The sequence below is a fragment of the Triturus cristatus genome, chromosome 5_2, assembly GCF_964204655.1.
Source record: "Triturus cristatus chromosome 5_2, aTriCri1.1, whole genome shotgun sequence".
Classification (NCBI taxonomy): Eukaryota; Metazoa; Chordata; class Amphibia; order Caudata; family Salamandridae; genus Triturus; species Triturus cristatus.
The window spans coordinates 917,497,792-917,518,811 of record NC_140588.1 but is presented as its reverse complement, the minus strand read 5'-3'; positions in this window follow the sequence as shown (position 1 = coordinate 917,518,811).

Sequence of the window (21,020 nt, the reverse complement as noted above, 5' to 3'; positions counted from 1 at the left end):
CTCGTTCCTCGCCGGAAGAACCCAGAGAGTCCGCCTCCCACCGTTCAGATCCGAGGCCACCGAAGTCATCTGCGGCGTGCCACAAGGATCATCACTCAGCCCCACCCTCTTCAACGTCTACATGAGCCCCCTTGCAGCCATCGCACGCCAACACAACCTCAACATCATCACCTATGCCGACGACACTCAGCTGATCCTCTCCCTCACCAACGACCCAGCCACCGCCAGAACCAACCTACACGAAGGGATGAAAGACGTAGCCGAGTGGATGATGAACAGCCGCCTGAAACTGAACTCAGACAAGACGGAAGTCCTCATCCTGGGATCATCACCCTCCGCCTGGGACGACTCCTGGTGGCCCCCCGCCCTGGGCAGCGCACCCAAACCTACGAACCACGCACGCAACCTGGACTTCATCCTGGACTCCTCCCTCTCAATGACCAGACAAGTCAACGCCGTCTCATCATCATGTTTCAACATCCTACGCATGCTCCGAAAGATCTTCCGATGGATCCCCACCGAAACCAGAAAGACGGTCACCCAGGCTCTCGTCACCAGCCCACTGGACTACGGAAACACCCTCTACACCGGAACCACAGCCAAACTAAAGAAAAGACTCCAACGCATCCAGAACGCCTCCGCACGACTCATCCTTGACATCCCCCGACACAGCCACATCTCCGGACACCTGAGAGACCTGCACTGGCTCCCCATCAGCAAGAGAATCACGTTCCGACTCCTCACCCACGCACACAAGGCCCTCCACGACCTGGGCCCCAGGTACCTCAACAACCGCCTGACCTTCTACACTCCCACCTGCCAGCTACGATCGACCAGCCACGCCCTCGCTGCCGTTCCACGCATCCGAAGAGCCACCATGGGAGGAAGATCCTTCTCCTACCTGGCAGCCAAGACTTGGAACTCCCTCCCCATCCACCTCCGCCTGACCCAAGACCACCTCTCCTTCAGGAAGCAACTCAAGACCTGGCTGTTCGAGCAGTAGCGGACCCCCATCCCCCCAGCGCCTTGAGACCCTCCGGGTGAGTAGCGCGCTTTACAAATGTCTTGATTGATTGATTGACATTGACAGCAAAATATGCCCCAGATGGTGAGAATGCTCCTCCTGGACAAGAGTTGGGCGATGACTCTCCTCGACCGCGCAGCAGATTTTTACCATGGTGAACAAGACACTCCACCCGTTTCTGGAGGTGAAAGCAAATGATACATTTGTAACTGTTGAAACAGCAGACACCCACGTAGCTCCCCATGATAGACTTTATCATGTAGATATTCAGATTGAAGGTGCCATTAAGTGTACCAGAAATGATATTTTTTGGGACAACTTGATGGCTTCTTATGACATTTTATTGGCGGAGGTCGACTGCCCCCCATCCCATTTATTCATGCTTGTCCTCAAGGCGGGGATGTGATAATTCCTTCCTTTTCCCGATGCATCCCTGATGAGACTAAAAATGCCTGTGCTTCGGAGTGGGCTCTTGCCTTAGCTCCAGTCTTATATCGTAATCAGGCTGGTTGGGATAAGTATTCTTCCTCGCAAGTTGTGCCTGTTCACTCTATTCCTCATCCACAGCCTCAATATCCAATTAAACGTGATGCAAAGGTGTCCTTTAAAGAGATTCTGACTCAATTGGAGTATCAGGTTGTGATTGAACCCTGTGTATTTCTGATGAATTACCCTCTCTTTCCAGTTTTGAAATCTGATTGTTCATATTGCATAGTTTTGGATTATAGACATTTGAATACTCATACCCTTACTTAGGCAGTACAAAACATGCTTGGTGCAGCATTAATCAATAACATTGTACATAAAAGATTTAAAACTACTTTGGGTATTTCAAATGGATTTTTTAGTCATTATCTGGCTCCTGAGAGCCGGGACTTGTCCGCATTCAGCATACTCACCTCCCAGAGGTGCTGTGCGAGATTGACTCTGAGGTATAATAATAGCCCCAGTATTTTTGTGGCGCGTATTGTGTCCCTTTTGAATGATATTGATCCTGATGCCCTTTTCTATGTCGATGACATATACCTAAAGGACGATGAATTGAATCCCCATCTTGCGCGAGTAGATCGCATCATCACACAATTTGCAGGTCTAGGCTACAAATTAAATTTAGCGAAATCGCATATTACGTTTCTGGCCATTCCCTATCTTGGTTATGAACTAACCAATAAGGATAGGAGTTAGGCCCCCCATTTTTTAGAGAAGTGTGCTAAATTGTAACCTCCATCTACCCTCCAAAATTTGCAGTCGCTGCTAGGTGTTTTAAATTTTGGCAGGACTTACATTCCTGACTATTCTTGACGTATTAAACCTCTTTATGCTTTTATATACCCATCCTTTTTGGTTTCCTCCTGGCTTCTGGAACACACCGCAGTGCTGTGCGCTTTGCAGTCGGCCTTACTTGCAGCGCAGTACTTACACACTAGATTGAATACTATGAATGTGGTCATCCGGAATCTGCCTGGAGCAATCTGTTTCACTTATGTGACTTTTAATGAGGGTGACACAGTCCCAATTGCTTATAAATCATCTGTATAGTCCTGCAGAATTGCGTTTTTCTTCTGCTGAAAAGATTCTCCCTGCTGTGCAGATGGCTGTTCTGAAAGAACTTCCTCAGGCACAGAATAAACGCATTTTTGTTGTTTCTCCACCCTTGTTTGATTAAATAGACTATGTCATTGACGTCGGCTGATGTCAGTTTTGTTTTTGACCCTTCTTTGCAAACACAATAATTTCTTCAGTATGAACATGTTCACCTTCTCCCTTCCTCTGTTCATCCTCTGGATAAGTACAAATGTTGTATAACACTGATGGTTCAGCTCAACCAGCCATTGGTTCTAAGCAGGCTTATTCAGCGGCTTGTGCTATTGTCGTAGGTACAATGAAAAATGTTGCTTTTACATCTACCTTAGTGCACACGCAGTCTCTTGGCGACTGCATGGCTCAGTTGGGTGAGTTACATGGCTCTTGAATATGCTGATCCTACGTTACCCTGTTGTGTGTTATTCTTTTTACTGTGTCCAATCTTTCAATAACAATTAGTTTTTTTGGAAACAAAATGATTTTCGGGACTCCAAAGGTAGCACAATAAAGCATAAATTGCTTTTTGTTTGGGTGGCGGCCCTTAAAGAATGCTGGCCCCTTACACATGTTGTCCATACATGGGACATCAAAGTGCAGGAGCATACGCTGTTGGTAATTCATTGGCGGATGAAGTAGCCAAATCTGCAGTAGCAACATTTAGAGTTGCCTCTGTACTCGTTCTATTATTAAGATTTACGGCATTTTGGCAGCTATTGCCGCGACTCTGAAGGGTACTCCTTTTACACAAGTTTTTCCTTCTTGTAATACATATCAGTTGACTACTGACAAACTTCATTTTGTTTCTATTCCTTCAGTTGGCGATCGCTTGATTCCCGACCTCGACCGTAGACAGTCTCTTATAGTAGCCGCCCATGAAGGCATGGCTTCTGCTCAAGCTGGTGTAGCAGCTACCGTTTGTCTTTTACAGCAATGCTATTAGTGGGGCGGGTTATACCAGCAAGCTCGCGAATATGTCCTTTGTTGTGTTGTTTGTCAAATTAAGAGCTCCACTGTGTTGCGTCCACTGCAGACTCATCTTTTTATTTCTAATCATCCTTTTGGTTGCATTTCTTTTGATCTTTGTGGTTGTGTAATGTCCGACACTGCTTTTAAATATATTTTAGCTGCAGTGGTTTCTTGCACTAGATTCCTCTGGATTTTGCCACAGCGCTCTTCTGACTCCCGCACTGTTATAAAGGATTTGGATGACTTATGCCTGTGGCACTTTCCATTCAGACGAAGGTCCGGCTTTTTCCTCTAAGGCTTACTGTGATTTGATCAAGTCCATGTGAGTGCAGGTGCTTTTCTCGTTTCCATATAGGCCCGAGGGCAATTTTGTTGTGGAGTGGATGAACCGTGAATAAAAGCAATCCTTAACAGCAAAGGTATTTGGTACGGGCTGTGGCTGGTTAACTCACCTTGTGGGGTTCAAAGTGCTCTTCACAAAGGAAGTTAGCATACATCCTTGCCAACGTTACAATAACAGTGACAGTGTGGTAGCGACCTGAGCATGGGTTTGAATGAGGACCAAACTGGACATTTGAGTTTATTGATCTGACAAACTTGAGCCTAATGTGAAGAGACAAATATTAGAGTATAAATATGGCCCTGATGTACAAAGAGTTTTGCATCATTACTTTATAAATGCAACTCGACATAAAGTCTTCTGCTGCGATTTACAAACCAACAGAAATCATGATTTGCAATGGTTTGTAATCCAAAGTAGCCCAACCAGCTCAAATCACTGCCTTGTATTACTTTGTGTCTAGATGGCATTATGTGGGTAATGCATGGGCATTCCCATGCAACCACCCATGAGTTTTGACGCAAATCCCTATCTACAAAGAATTGTAAACAGGGATTTGCGCATCCCCGAGGCAAGCATAACAAGGATAAATGTTTAATTTCTCCTTGTTTTTAACTCTTTGCATGTGTTCTAAATTCTGCAGCCCATATGCAAAGAGGTAAATGCTGTAAATTTTTTTACAATGCATACATTCTTGAACTGTAGTGCAAGGCTGCCTGCATTGGTGCACAGTCTAGCAGTGCACTGAGAGAGCAGAACTCTGCCGCTTCTATGTAGATATGGTGCAGTTATGCTCTCTTCTGTTGACACAAGGCAGTGCAGCAACTTTACTTGCTTCAGTGCATTGCGTGAACTCTTTGAAAATGTGCCCCAAGAGCTTTAAAAATTAATGAAAAAACCGGTGAAGGACAAAAACAAGAGGGCACTTCATATCTGTACAATATTGCAACAGAAGGGTGAAAACCAGTGGAATTTTTTAATGTAGTGTTTAATGAGACACCATTTTTACAAAGTAATGTCAAAACAAAGTATAGGAATGCAACTAATATAGAAGCAAAAGAAAAAAACACGCTTATTAGGAATCATTAATTTAAAAAACAAAAACTGAAACAATGGTGGGGTGGTATCTTCCTAAATAAAAACATTGAGTTAAGAAGAAGCCTAATAGTATTCTACAGGTTCGTGATTCCCACTCAACAAGATGTGACTTCATGATTGGAATGAAGTCAACACGAGGTCTTCCAACAAATACATCATTTTAAACATTCACTGAAAGATCTAGAAAACATTTAAAAACAAATCTGAGCATCAGAGGAAGAGGTGATGAAGGACAAGAACAGGAAGCAACAGAAAAACTCAATAGGGTGATGGAACACATATTACAAAATTGCACACACAGAATTTCCAACTAGAAATAGGGGCGTTTAAAGAAAGTAAAATCTTTACATTTGTAAAATAGTTCAAAACACTGAGACAAAGAGAACAATGGATAAAACAAGCCTGGAGCCGGAAGTTGAGAGGTCAAGAAACTCAAAAATTGACTTGCATGAAGGAGAAGAAAACACAGGATCACAGAGTGAAGTAAGTAATATATTGATTTACAAAGACAGGCATGGATTCAATCACCTCGTTCCCTATTTGCTAAATGGCTCACACAAAAGGTGCCTTACCTTTGGGGGAAGAACATGCTTTGTGTGAACTGTTTGACTATCAATGTAATCTTAGGAAACAAAAGTAAGAAAGATGTATTTTTAGATGAGATGAAACTACATGCTATGGATACAAAACATGGACGAGCAAGGGGCAAGACACAGAGGAAAAATTGGAAGGCAAAGCGCATAATAAGAAGAGGAAGAAGAAAACCTCGGAGGAACAACGATATGGAGAAAGAACAAAAAGAAGGGGAAGAAAAATTGAAAGTAATCACCCTTTCAAAAAGAAAGCTAACTATCAAATGTACCTTTACTGCATGGGCATGCTAGAATTTATGTCACTTTCTGTACCCTAATTTTGCTGATATTAGGTCACAGTGCCCATTGACACTGATAATCTGTGTCTAAGTGCATTTTCTCTGTATTTAAAATGGGTGGCAAAACTAGTTTCACCCAGATGGTAACTGTTGTGTAAGACAATGTAGATGGCGCAGAAAATGTACAGATGGTGAGCAATTAAACGTCCTATGCCCCTTGCAACATGCTTATGTATGAAAAACATATCTGTCTGGGAGGAATATCAGTGTACCCTTTTGAAATGAACAGACATTTTCTTGACGTGGTCAAAGGTTAACGTTTCCACAACTAAAAACGTATAATGTTGTTAAGCACACCAGAAAGTCTACTGACTAAGCTATAATCTACCGATTTTAGAAGTCCAGCCTTCATTGCTCTGAGTGCCACGCATACAGACTCAGGTTCGATAAAAAAAAAGTTTCATATCACTAAAAGCCTTGCTGTTAAAATTCAGTCTGGCATCAGTCTGCACTATGGAAGAAGAAAGAAATTCATCACACTTTGAAAGGTTATGGACATCTGGTGCCTTCAAATCTAGCAGAGGGAGTTGAGGGGAGATAGAGCATGAGCAAGTGAACTAGTAAAAGTTGAGACTCATTAGGGTTGTGTTGAAAAATGTCGAGAAAGGATATCTGGCAAATATTCATGCTTCAAATTGGGTATTTCTGCTTTTATCATGCATCCCCTGCATGAGTAAATATGTTGATTGGCACTAGAAGATGTCACCTGCTTAGGTAAGCACCATTCCTTGGTCAATGCTAACATTTTTGTTATGTGACATGATGTACATTTTACAGCTATAAACAGAATCTCAATTTTTGCATCTCTGTCCACTAAAAATGTTTGCTGCTAACATTGACTATTACTATTTGAAGTAGCTGTTGTACTATCATAATTGATATGCCTCAATTTCATTCACTTTCCTAATGTTGCCTTTTCTAAAGCTTGCTTCTCACTAGCACAATGTACAAAATAATTTCTAAAAGAGTTCTGCATGTATGAATGCTTATATTGAGAGTGTTTGCTATTGTATTATGTCAGGGACAGATGACAAAAAAAGACTCCCTGACGGAATTGTTAAAAGAAGGAGATTCTTTAAAACAGGTCTTAACAACCAACTAATAACCTCCTGTAATGCATCCCAGGTGAGTGAAGCATGGGCATGTCAATGCCAGAACCAGCCCTGCAGCTCAATGTATTTTTAATCAGCCTGTGAATTTCTGCTTACAGCCCATCTTTAAAACAAAGCTGACAATAGCAAAATTCATTATCATCCTTTCATTTAGCGTTGGTCCCAGTTTCAGAAGTCAAATGAATATTGATTTTAGAAAGACATTAACAAACCCAAGTCTTCAATAAATAATGATCTCTTCTTGTTTAATTGGAAATTCAAATGAGGTGGAGCTTTAGCCTGCATTCATTAGGTTACACGGTCATCATCCACATAGCAGCTAGTCATGTGTATCTATATTCAGAGAATTCAGTAACTAGTAGGTGCAGTGCTCAATGGGCCCAGATTCAAAGGTTTGTGTTGCCCTTGTGTTACGCTGGGTGATGCAAGGGCAATCCAATTCCTAAGTCAGATTTACCAAGTCACGCAAAGCCACCTTGCATAGCTTGGAAAATCTGGAGTAACACAAGGCAGAGCAAGTCACAGCATTTCATTGCTCTGTGCCAATAAAATGTTACATGGGTGGAGAGTGGATGTTCCCACACATCCAACCATGAATTGTGATGGATTCCTAGATTTACCAAGACAAGCAAACCTCCTTATTATAGCCTTATAGCCCGGCGTAGCAGGCTATACTGGCTATTAAAGGCCCGCTGCAGCGTTAGAGGCCCGAGCCGAAGACGTGGGACTTTAACGTGGAGAAGTGTGGCTCACTGGTTAGAGCAGGCAGATCCTGAAGCAGAGGTCAGACCCGGGACCAGGGTTCAATTCCCGACGCGGCAGGGTCTTGAGCTCAAATGTCCATGGACTCGATAATTCTCGCTTCGGTGCCTGACCTAATCATGGGTTCACACTCTGCAACTCTGGGCATTAAGCTTGCTTAATCTCCACAACGGGCCCCCGCGGCGGGATGCCTGGCTTTCACCTTGGGGATGCCCTGTAGGGGCTATCTCACAGGGAAAAGCCAGGACGGGTTCCCAAGGCAAGCGCGGAGATACCCCTTCGGGGGTTGATTCAGGCGCTATATAAGAAACATAATAATAATAATAACAAGGCAGCGGAACTTTAATACCCGGTATAGCCCTGCTACGAAGGGCTATAAGGCTATTAGAACATTCTGCCACTAGAGAACATAATGTTCTAATAAATTAAACAAAGGCTTCTCAAAGCTCGAGGCGATTTAAATCCCCTCGAGCTTCGAGAGGCTTTTGTAAAACATTGAAATGTTGCTCTGCGGGCCTTTACCGGCCGTAGAAGCAGGGAGCACTCCATTGTCTACAATGGAGCTCCCACCATTCGAATGTTCTAATATATCCTTATTTCTCCTTGTTGCTTCCTCTGTCAAAGTGTACTGCATCCTTCAGCACCCTTAGCAAGAGGGAAAAGCCTCTAAGGATTATTTTTGTGCAGGAAGGTCTCGCTTCCTGTACCAAAAAATCCTGCCTGCAACACAGTCACTCTTGCCCCATGGCTAAAGGTACCTGCATTGGAGCTAGGCAGCACATAGTGCGCAAGCGCAGTGAGAGGGTAGGAATGTGCCATATATTAGTCAATATGCATATTATTGCCCTCTCCTTTTGATTCATTGCAACAAATTGTCTTTCATCAAATCTTGATAAATCTGTGCCCAGTCTTACAGAATCAAATCACCTTATTTACTTGTTGAAAAAATCATTTTTAATTCAGACAAGCAGTGCTTAGTTTGAGCCAGTACTCATTTATGCTCACCGCCACTTAAGTTTACTCATCAGACTTTGACTCAGAGCAAGAGAAAGAAACACACAAAAGGAGATAATTTAGAGGAAGATAAAGACAGAAAACAGTGATAAAGGGAGAAAGCAGGGATGAAAAAGAACCTGTGAGAGTGACATAAAGGAGCAGGGGATGTGTGGAGTTGGAAAAAAGAGGCATGAGGTGAAATCAAAGCTAATCAGCATTGGGATTCGAAAAACCCGACGTTTGTCAGCGCCAGCTGTGAGTTACTGCAAAAAATACTTTTGGCATCAGCGCTTAATATGTTACAAATTAAGCACTGCAGAAAAGTTGATTTAGTGACACAAGGATTTTTTGTTAGTAAATCTACAAGTAAAGTGGGGATTAAGCATTAGGGGACATTAAAGGGTAAAACTTTCTTGTGGGTTTATGAACAGTGATAACATTTCTTTTTTGTGGCAATTCGTGTCAGGCCCTTTCTCAGTAAGGAAATGTTGAAGATGGATGCCTGTCATGCACAGTAGAAAATATGGATTTCTCAATTACAAGATTTTCCATGCTGAGAAAAATAAAAGCAAAAAAGCTCTCTCTTGCCAATGATAGTATGAGTATATGTTTGCTTGAGAAAATGGAAATAGCAAAAGTTATTCTGGTGGGCCCTTGGAATCCCATGATCATAGCATGTTTTTGTTGTATCTTGGGAAAAAATTGAAAATCAAAAAGCTGGAACTGTTTACCACAGTCGTTAGAGAATATTTGCTTGACTCGCCTATTTTTCGGTATAGCTACAAATAAGCGTTTCATAAGTCATTTGTTATTTAAACTTTTGGCACTCATCTATTTCTGGTCATCAAGTAAAAGCAGGTATACTTTGTGGAGGGTATACAAACAGTGACAAGAGACATACTTTGTTGTCTAAATGCATTCTGATTTTTAATACCTATGTTCTCTTCCTAGAATCCAGCAACGTTGCAAACATGAAGGTGCGGTACAGAAATGCATTTTTGTGAAGGTTTAATCCACTTTTGGTATGGGGTGACATTAATTTCCAGGTTGGAAAAGGGAAGGGAACACGCTGGAACTGCAGAGAAGGACGTCATTGTTCTTTGCGACCCCTGGCACTATTCTTGCGACCCATAGACTGACAGGATCAAAAGCAGAGTCAAGAACAGAAGAGAAACAGGGTCCTAATGAACACCGTTTTCTTTCTGTAACTCACAAAGTCACCACACACAGACTTTTTCCAGTGCTGCTCACAGCATTGCCTTGCTAAAGGCAGTGCTGAGTGAACTTGGCATGATCTCCCAGGGGCAATGAGGCACAAAGGCCCACTTGCAGGAAGATTTCAGTCCAGGAATGTGCATTGTTTCTCAACTGCATATGCAGGGAATCTCCTCCAGGGACTAGGGAAAAAGAGCAGGCAGTTCCAGAGGCCAACTCAACTCTGTAAACACCAAAATGCCTTCTATGAACTGTAAGTTTTTCAATTAACTAACCTGGCAGAAGGGTGCCACAGAAACCCTTAGTTACAGCGCACTTCAATGAACAATAATCAGCAAAATAAAAGATGATTGAAATACAAGTTTTTGGTTATGCAGGCCGATTAACGAGAATCTTGAATGGGACGCTTTCAAGTCTTCTGCTGCGTTCAAAACATGAATTTTAAGGATAGTGTCAAATGCACTTCACATCAAGGTGACAGTGCCCAGTGTTCCAATCAAATTATCAGATATAGAAATGGGTGCCTGGCACACTTAAGAATTTTTACATGCACACAAAAAGCTACCAGTCAACCCATATTGTATGGTATGTGATACCATGATCCAGTCATGTTTTTTATCCAATAGCACTTTGTGTTCTGGGACTTGAAGTTTTCGTTTTGGCACATTATTCATGTGGTTAAAAATCACTGCATGAATATTGTTCAATAAAAAGCAACGACTGCGTGAAGGATGATGCCTCTTGCACATCTTTCCCTTCACTGTTGCCCTTAGCGTCATGACGTCATTTAGGGAGTTGCTAGGGGTTGTAGCTTTGACCCCTTGCGACACCTGGAAATGCCTTCGCGACTCTGGACTCAAAGGTGGTAAAATCAGTTCCAAGAACACAGGGCTGGCTCCGCATTCTTACTTTCTGCCCCATTATTCATTATACTAATAGTGAATGATAGTTTATTATTCACAATCAATGTAAACGGGACCTTTGGTGGCAGCTGTGCTGAGCAAAACGTGTTTTAAATGTATTGTGTGTGAATGCATGCGGTGAGAGTATGTTAATGAAAGAGAGTGCTTGTATGTTTCAAGAAGTGTGTATGTGTAAGCATGTATGTGAGTGAGTGAGTCTGACAAATAACGAATGAGATTGTGTGAGATTGAGTGAGTAGGAACTGAGTGAGGAAGATTAAAAGTGAATGCAAGTGAGTGATAATGAATAATTTTGAGGGGTTGTAAGAGAGCATGAGTGAGAAGGAGTGTGATAGACAATTAATATGAGTGAGTGAATGTGAGTGAATGTGAGTGAGAGGGACAATGTGATGTGATGTTTGTGAGTTTATCATTGGCCGGGGCTTACTGAAGGAAATTATTGTTCTATAGAGGCGCCCAAGGCAAAATACTGGCGCTGGCATACTTGAGGAAATTCGTAGCATGACAGACAAAGGTGAAAAGAGACTGGCACACTGTGGATAATTGTTGCCATACAGGGCACTAATGTTATCTTATGTTATGTTAATTAATTTATTAAGTCCGCGAATACCCAGAGGTGTCTTGGCGCTAAACAGGGGATTAAGCCAGTATCTGTATGACGTAAATCACTATTTCTCAAATAGCCAGGTCTTCAAGGCCTTCCTAAAGGAAAATAAAGTTAGAAGTGTTCTGATGGAGAGAGGGAGTGCATTCCAGAGTTTGGGGGCAGCTGCCCTGAAGCTACTACCACCCCATCTGGCCTTGAAGACTCTTGGAATTGCTAGCAGTTTAGCTCCTTCGGATAAAATACTAGGTACTGACATAAAAGAGCGAATTCATGGTATACAGGACTCTCATAGAAAAATACGGACATACCTGAGGAAACATTGGCATGTGTACACTAGTGGCCATATGCTGGTACTAGCGCTAGCACAATGGAGGTAATTCTATAAAGGTGGACAAGGGTATACCTATGGTATATGGGCAGCATAAATTGCAAAATGCTATCACAGGCATATTTAATGTTATTTTTAGTATGAGAGGTCACCCATGGCAAAATGTTGCCCGTGGCATGATGGAGGTAAATTCTGACATATGTACATAGTACATTTTGAAAAAAATTGTGTCTACCCCTGGGGAAAGTCTGTTTCATTGGTTTGGCAAACCATAAAAAAGATTTTAATATTTAATAAGTGCTCTTTCAGCGGCTAGGGCATTTTAGCAAATTTATGTGAAAATGGGCTTTAAACCGCATTACATCACCCATTCTTCTGAATTTCTTCTCCGGGTAACAAAACCACTTTAAGAGGTCTGGCTTACTTTATTTGCTCACTCATTTCAGTTCAGGGACAGTAATTTCTGTGATTATGGTCTGAAGTGTTTTATTGACAATACAAAGGATATTGTTATATAACCTTGTGTGAAGTCTCTTTTTGTGGTGTGCCTAGTGTGTCACTTGGGTGTGAGTATGATGCACAAATGCTTTACACATTGCCTCTGAGATTAGCCTGACTGCTCTGCCAAGCTACCAAGGGGACGAGCAGGGGCTATCTTAGGTGTGTAACTCCCTTGTCCTGACTATGGTGGTGGGTCCTGCCTGTCTTAGGTGCATACTCTAGCCAACGAGAAACCCCATTTCTAACAATTTGTAAGTTGCACACATCACCAACCTGTGATGAGAACATCACCCTACACCATTGCTGTACATATCCTGCAGGTCCTGGAAAAGTACTTGTTATTATGACCAGGCAAAGGCATCAACAACCATCATACATCCATATCAGGGCCCATATGTGCAGTATGTGAGGTAGAAACACTTAAGGCTTATCAGAATAACACTAAACAACACTAAGAGTGGCACCTGTGCTCTTATTGCAGGTTATGCAGTACTTCTATTCCTTTCCCAGTATGCTTCTGGGCCACCTTCCCACATACACTAAGAAATGCAGTAAGTTTTGGGGATTCCTTACCCTTGAGGATCGGGGGCCTCCATCGAGGGCCACCCTGTGATGCCAGCCAAGACAATGCTCCTCAACAGAAGGTTAGAGAGCAGCTGCCCGCGACCACACTGTGCAGCTGCGAGCATTGTCAGGAATGCATTGGAGACCTCTCCCAGTCTTGTGCGGTGGCTCAGGGGTGTAACACAGGCCCCCACAGTGCAGGTGGGCCCCAAGCACCAGGGGCCCCCTCAACGCAGCACTCTGGCTGGAGAACTCTTGATTGAGCCCGGAAGGGGCCCTTCATGTTCCTTGCAGGGAGGCCCCCACAATTTTCGTTACGCCAGTGCGGTGGCTTTGAGTATGGCCGGAACCTTGATTCTGCCCAATAGTAAGGCAGCCCCGCCCGGAGTGAGGCCCTCCAGCAGTACACCACTGCTTCACCGATAGCCCTCTTTTAGCTCTCCGGAGCAGGAGACACAGGCACCGGCTCCTTCCCACGGAGTGTGTTCCTGCAGTCCTTTGCGGCTTGGATGGCTGTGAGGTTCCTGCTGCAGGAATCCAGGCTGGAGCCCCACTTTGCTTCAGTTGGTTCCCATGCAATCTCCCACTCACCTCACAGCTGTTATGAGTAGGGAGAAGAAGAGTGCTGCTTCTCCTCAGCTCTCCCCTCCTGTTCCTCCAGGTCCCTTGGGATAAGGCAGTGCTACATGCACTGCCAGGATACTTAAGAGCCTCCCTGTGCACGATTTCCCCGCAATGAAGGGGAAATCACCATGCTTGTCCTGCACTCTCCATGCGCATCCTGCGGCTTATAAAAGCACTCACTTTAATTGCTTTGGTTGCAGGGGCATAGCAGCCCTCCAGATGTGTTACCAGGTAAACCGGGTGAGGAACGCATCGCTAACCCTGCGTTGTTCTCAAGTCCCACAGAGCAGGTCACAAAAGCCCTTGGAACTCACTGGGGGCCCAAGCAAGAAGCAGGCTTATGCCAGCACACAGGCTAAGTACAGATGGTGGTTCCCTAGCTGCACAGTACTCCCCTGGGGCAGCATACAGAACCAGCAGTGTCTGGTTACAAAACTACGCAGTGTCTGTTTTCATGGGGTCACAGCCCCTGTACTTCTAACTCTAAAGTCTTTGTTCTGGTGGGCACGTCAAACACTGTTTAGAAGTGCACAAACCTCCCATACACATCTCAAGCCCAGGCCCCAGACACACTACTGTGGGGCGGAGACAGCATTGTAGAAGGCAGGCACATCCCTATTCAGGTGAAGGTGCCACTCCTCTCACCACTCTAAATGCAGACCAGGCCTATTCAGGTGCAAGGGAAACTCCTGCCACTACTCTAAATGCAGCCAAGGTCTATTTAGCCTAGCACTGAATCACCCAGGAAAGGCAGGACACGCCTCAAACCCCCATGTGACTGTCTAGAGTGAATGCACATCCCCTCTTTCTTGTCAGTCTAAACCAGACAGTGAATACACATCCAGGCAGGGCAAAAAAGACCCATAAGCACAGAGAAAGTCCCACTTCTAAAAGTGGTATTTCTAAAAATAGTAATGACAAATCTGCTTTCACCAAGAAGCAGGATTTATTGCTACTATTCCAAACATACCAAACATGGCCAGGCTACCCCTCTCATATCAGAAAATTACCACTGAAGCACATATCAGGGAATCCCCAATGCAAACCTACGAGGGGGCAGCCTCACAGGAGTGTGAATCCAAATAGACTGTTTTTCACTAAGAGAACATGCCACACAGTTGAGGTACATGTCCTCAATAAAGCAAAGAGAGTTGGAGGATAGGATGGTAGGTTTTTCCTCCTGTTACGATATATCTGTCAAAAAAAGGGAACCAAAAAGGATCCTGATAAAGCCTACCTAGAAAAATATATGTATGAGTGCTCTATGAATTAATAGAGTACTACACTAGAAAAAACACTTATTTTTCTAGAGTCCCCTCACTCACCTAGGGTTGCCCCAGGGTGACATGCTTCATCATAGGGGTCCTCCCAGACATCTACTGTCTGGGGTGTGCTACAACTTAACGAAATACGCAGGAGCACTTTTTATATTTTTTCAACTATGTGTAGTGATGTGTTGTGCAGTGCTGTGTGGAGTGAAAAGTGAAATTAATTCAATAAAAATTACCTGGATAGTGAGCCCTAATTTTATTCTGCTCCTATCCGGTAAATGTACTTAAAAATGGGGCTAGTAATAGAGTACAGTAACGTTATGTGGGCCTGTCACAGGCTCTGATAATTCAGATTATAGCACTGGAAGAAGGAACAATAACAGAGGACGGAGACAGGACAACAACCCCCCAGGAAATAGAGGTGGGTATAGGTGGCATCAATATCAACCTCCACCTTTTGGAGCTCCACCTTTCTATTATGGCCCAACGATGGGACCTCAACAATTTCAACCACAACCCTTTCCTTTCTGGAATCCAGGGTTCCAAAATGAAGGACAAAGTCAAAGAGGGCCTTTTTTAGGCCGAGGCAGAGGACAACAAAGAGGACGCCAAAAAGGAAAGAACAACGTCCAATGGGCACAACCCCTAACATCGACACGAATGAACACCAGGAGCATGGGCTTCCCCAATCAGCAAACATCATGAACAATGAACAATCTGCAAGCATCGTGGTCAATCTCTCTAAAAAACCTTATCCACAGTCGAGACACAAATCCTGGAAAAAGGTCTGGGTTTTGTACCTACTCCTACGCTGGATAAATTTGCACTTATTTGCGAAATGAACGAATTCATTAGGAAATTAAAATTGGAAGTATTTTTTAAAGATAAAACACCAAAAGATTCTCAAAGAGGAGACACAGACCTACATAGAAAATCTACATTTACGCCTCCACCTGCAATGCTACCAGTAGAACTTTTGGCATTTGAAAAGGGTGTCCTGAGAGAACTTGACGACCTGGATCCTACAACATCCAGAGTATTCCATAATACTACCAAAAATGAACAAGAAGTAACAAGAACATTAGCCAATGACATTTCAATCACCATAAAACCCGCGGATAAAGGTGGAGGAATAGTGATACAAGACTCGGAGGCTTATAGAAATGAATGTCTGAGATTACTGACTGAAGACCGTAACTACAAGAAGATTGAGATTGAGATTGATCCAACGGAAAGGTTACGTGTAGACATCACAAGCATGGTTGAGGAAGTTTTGATCCATGACTGGATAACCCCAAAAGAGAGGGCATTTTTGATCAACAAAAACCCAGTAACTCCGTATTTTTATACTATACCGAAAATACACAAATCATTACAGAATCCGCCGGGACGCCCGATTGTATCGGGTATTGGTTCAATCTTAGAACCATTATCCAAATTTGCAGATGCCTTTTTCCGTCCTATTGTACAAAAAACGAGTACGTATCTAAAGGATACCAAATCAGCCCTGGTATTACTGAATGAATTGGATTTTGATCCAATCACAAACATTCTTGTTTCCCTTGATGTGGAAAGCTTGTATACGAGTCTTCCACACAATGAAACCATGATTATACTTAAATAGATACTCTATACCAGAGTACTTGGCCATATAAGACACCACAACATTTTGTACTAGATTGTTGCAAACTGGCTCTACAAGAGAATTTCTTTAAGTTCGAGCAACTTTTGTTCAAACAACAACACGGTACCAGCTTGGGAAGCACTTTTGCTCCAAGTGTGGCTGGCCTCTACGTTCACCATCTGGAAACCAACAAGATCCTAAACATCGTCAACCCCCATCGAAGTAAAATACAAGGATGGTGGAGGTACATCGACGATGTACTTATGATCTGGAAAGGAAATGAAAATAAAGTACTGGACTTTCTCTCCTGGCTTAATGAACAAGATTGTTTTTTAAAATTTACACACACCATGAGTAGATCAGAACTAATATTCCTTGACCTTAACATTCACGTTTCCGGTGAAGGTTTGCGGACAACTACTCATTTTAAATCTACTGCAAAGAACTGCCTCCTCAGATATGACAGCTTTCACCCCAGACATTTGAAATCCAATCTACCTTATGGACAATTCCTAAGGCTAAGACGGAACTGTTCAGAAAAATCCGACTATGTTGAACAAGCAAAAGATTTGTCAATGAAACTGAAACAAAGAAGATATCTAAGATCTATCATAAGACAAGCACAAAAGAGGGCAGGCAACAACAACAGAGAAGCATTGTTGGAGACATATGAAAAAGAAATATCAGAACAACCTAAACGTCCCATTTGCATAACAACGTACAACACAATGTCGGACCAAGTAACGAAATTGGTGAAGAAACACTGGTCTACCCTCAACAGCAGTGGTCTTAACATACCGTTACCAATGTTTTCACATAAAAGGAGTAAAAACCTAAAGGATATTCTGGTACATACACGCCCATTGACCCAACAAGTCAGCCAGCAGAGAAGCAATCTCCCTGAAGGCCATCATCCATGTGGTAATTGTAGTGTCTGCCATCTAACCAAGAAAACCACGAGGTTCACTTTCAATACAGGGGCAACCTGGGACCTAAGGAGTTTCACAAACTGTCAAACCACCGGAACAGTATATCTGATTACCTGTCCATGTAACCTCCACTACGTGGGAATGACCACCAGGAAAACCACTACTAGAATTAGTGAACATCGTAGTACCATCCGGTGTCAGAGGTCTAGTACAAAAATGACTAACCACTTCTTAGAGAAAAAACACTCTCCTAATGATATGCAATGGATCATCATTGAGAAAATAAGATCGGGTGACAACCTTGAACAACGTCTACATGTAAAGGAACAAAGATGGGTGTATAAATTACATACAGATACCCAAGGCCTCAATGACAATATTCCGTGGAATGTATTAAACCATTAAGTAAGATCACCTGTTGGAAAAACATGTACATCTCTGTATAGTCCATGAAAAAGGAACCCAATCATCAATGCTAACAACAACACCCATGTATGAATGAGTTAAATACAAATAAAATAAATAGAAACCATACATGCCTCACATTCCACCTATACAACGTAGGGTTAATGGAATTATTAGAAATATTTAGAGTAAGAACTCGTACTGAGATTAAGCTCACATTGACGAATATTGGCGTGTGCTGTTTGGTATATGCCACTAAAAAGAATTACTGATTCACCACTCTAAGATGGCGCCTAAAAATCACTGGGCTGACAAGTACAACCTCTGTCTCATATCTTACCTAGTCATCACAAGAGTACAAGAATTATGTTTGTAACTTTTTTATCAGTAACATTTAAGGTTAAAACTCATTCTAGAATGAAACTCATGTTTACGAATATCATCGTATGTTAAGTGCCACTAGCCATTAAATAGAATGATCCGTTCACCACTCCAAGATGGCGCCTAAAAATTACTCGGCTGACAAGTACAACCTCTGTCGCATATTCTATTTAGTTAGCACAAGAATTATGTTTGTAACATTTTTATCAATAATAATCAGGGTATAAAAACTCATTCTAAAAAGAAATTCACATTTACGAATATCATTGTGCGTTAGTAGCCACTAGCCACTAAAAAGAATGACCCATTTACCACTCCAAGATGGCGCCCTAAAAAACCACTCGAATGAATGAATAATCATTTTTTCACTCTTTTCCGGCTGACAAATACAAACATGGTTTTGGGTTGAGTACAACCATGATGATCTTGAAATACACTACAACAAGTCTTTAAGAACTACATTTTATGTTCTTAGGTGGTTGGTACTATACAAACTTCATTGTGTCACAATCAAGAAGTGCATGTCGATTCACCGTTGTAAGATGGCGCCCAATACCACTCGGGCGGCCACACCTGAGAATTGTTTTCTAATTTTCCCGCCACTAGAAACATTTAAAAGCGAGCACCGACAGGGACACAACAATATGCGGTGTTCCTGGGAGCTCATAGATTCAAAAGCTGAAGGTGCAATCTAGACAAGTAAGTTGAAGAAGAAGCAAAATACTTTGACGAATCTTTATGATTGATTCTCTGGCATCTATTAGTAAGATCCACTTGCGCTTAACTTACATTCTTATATCATGTCCTAGATGTCTAGAGCCTCTCAGCCCCAGCAACACTATGGAGTAGAATTACACCTCCATTAAAGTAGGTTTTATTGATGCAACCTACCGTAACCATGTGTTTTGTATATATGTGTGTATATGTCTATGTGTTTTTCACTTTATTCACCAAAAGCACTTATTAAATATTCACTTTTACTTTTCAAGAAATACAAGGTTTTTCTGACATGTAAAAGAGATGGAAAGTTATTAGGATCCCTAGTCCACATCAATCTGTGGACTTGGGTGTGTAACTAATCCTTATATGTCATTGTATTTTCATACAGAAACTACGACCCAGTACATCTAAGAAATCCTGATAAACATGGGAATCGTATGTATTTTTAAAAAACCAATGGTATAAAAACAGTACAAATTAGTTGTTTGTCTGTAAAAACACGGAGTCGTACACGCAAGGCTGGTCCTTGTATGGTCCTGAGGAAGTGGTTGGGGTAACCACGAAACATGTCGACCAAGTAATTAGGGACAGGCACACATAACGTTACTGTACTCTATTACTAGCCCCATTTTTAAGTACATTTACCGGATAGGAGCAGAATAAAATTAGGGCTCACTATCCAGGTAATTTGTGTTGAATTAATTTCACTTTTCACTCCACACAGCACTGCACAACACATCACTACACATAGTTGAAAAAATATAAAAAGTGCTCCTGCGTATTTCGTTAAGTTGTAGCACGCCCCAGACAGTAGATGTCTAGCGAGGTACATGTCCTACCTTTTACCTACACAGCACCCTGCCCATAGGGCTAGCTAGGGCTTAGCTTAGGGGTGACTGATATGTAGTGAAAGGGGAGTTTCAGACATGGCAACCACTTTGCATGCCAGGTCACTGCAGCAATAAACTGTGCGTGCAGGCCCTGCAGCAGCAGGGGTCTGAGACAGTTTTTAAAGGCTTCTTCGGTGGATGGTGCATGCAGAGCTGCAAGCCCACTAGTAACATTTAACTTACAGGCCCTGAATATATGAGATGCCACTGTACAAGGGACTTTCAGGTAAATTAAATATGCCAAACAGGTGTCAACAAATCTTACAATGTTTACAAGAGAGAGCACATGCACTTTAGCACTGGTCAGCAGTGGTAAAGTGCCCAGAGTCATAAAACCAACAAAAACAGGTCAGAAAAAATACAGGAGGAAGGCAAAAAGTTCTAGGATGACCCTGAAAAAAGGGCCAAGCTCAACAAAAATGAAGTGTGACCTATAAAGTGACAGAAAAAGCTGGCCTAGTTTCGATAGAATCATTTAATCATTTTTTAAAAGCAAGGGTTTTTCTAGGCAGGGGGCAATTTAAGTTATATCGACATAATTTGTGTATTTCAGGAATTTTGTGTTACACTTGTTAAGTAAAATTCCTTAAGTTCGGCCATTACTCCACATTTTATTAACTACACCACAGTTAGTGTCAAACTTATTGTACGGGAGTGTAGGAACATTGTGAACAATCAGATCACAAGTGGCTGTTGATACAAGCAATCGTGTTTTTCACGCTTTTGATAGAGAAAAAGGAGTCCTTGCATCAAAAATTGATTTGGGGATGCGTTTTGCACTAAATATACCGCTCAATGATCATTTTGCATAATTACATGTAATTTCGCAAAGATTTCACATCTCTATCATTTACAAACAAAATCACATTGGTTTCCCAAGAATTCCATGAGACTGAAAGTTATGAAAACTAAAAACCTGTGTTCTCCTCTCCATTAAAACAAAGCTGGTGGAACCATCGGCACTCTGACTGTTGGTTTCAGAGTGCACCATTGAGAACTCAATACAACTGCCAATTTCATTTTTGAATATACATCACCTTCAACACACATATACACCAAGTGTAACATTTTAATTGCATTTAATTTATAAACAGTAAGTGTAGTGTGCCATACTATCATGTAATATCAAAACTTCTTCTCTTTACTGTCCAGGAACTAGATTTCCTTGTATCAACTTAATCCAATCCTAATCTATTTGCAGTAAAATAATTTTAGGGCCTTGTGG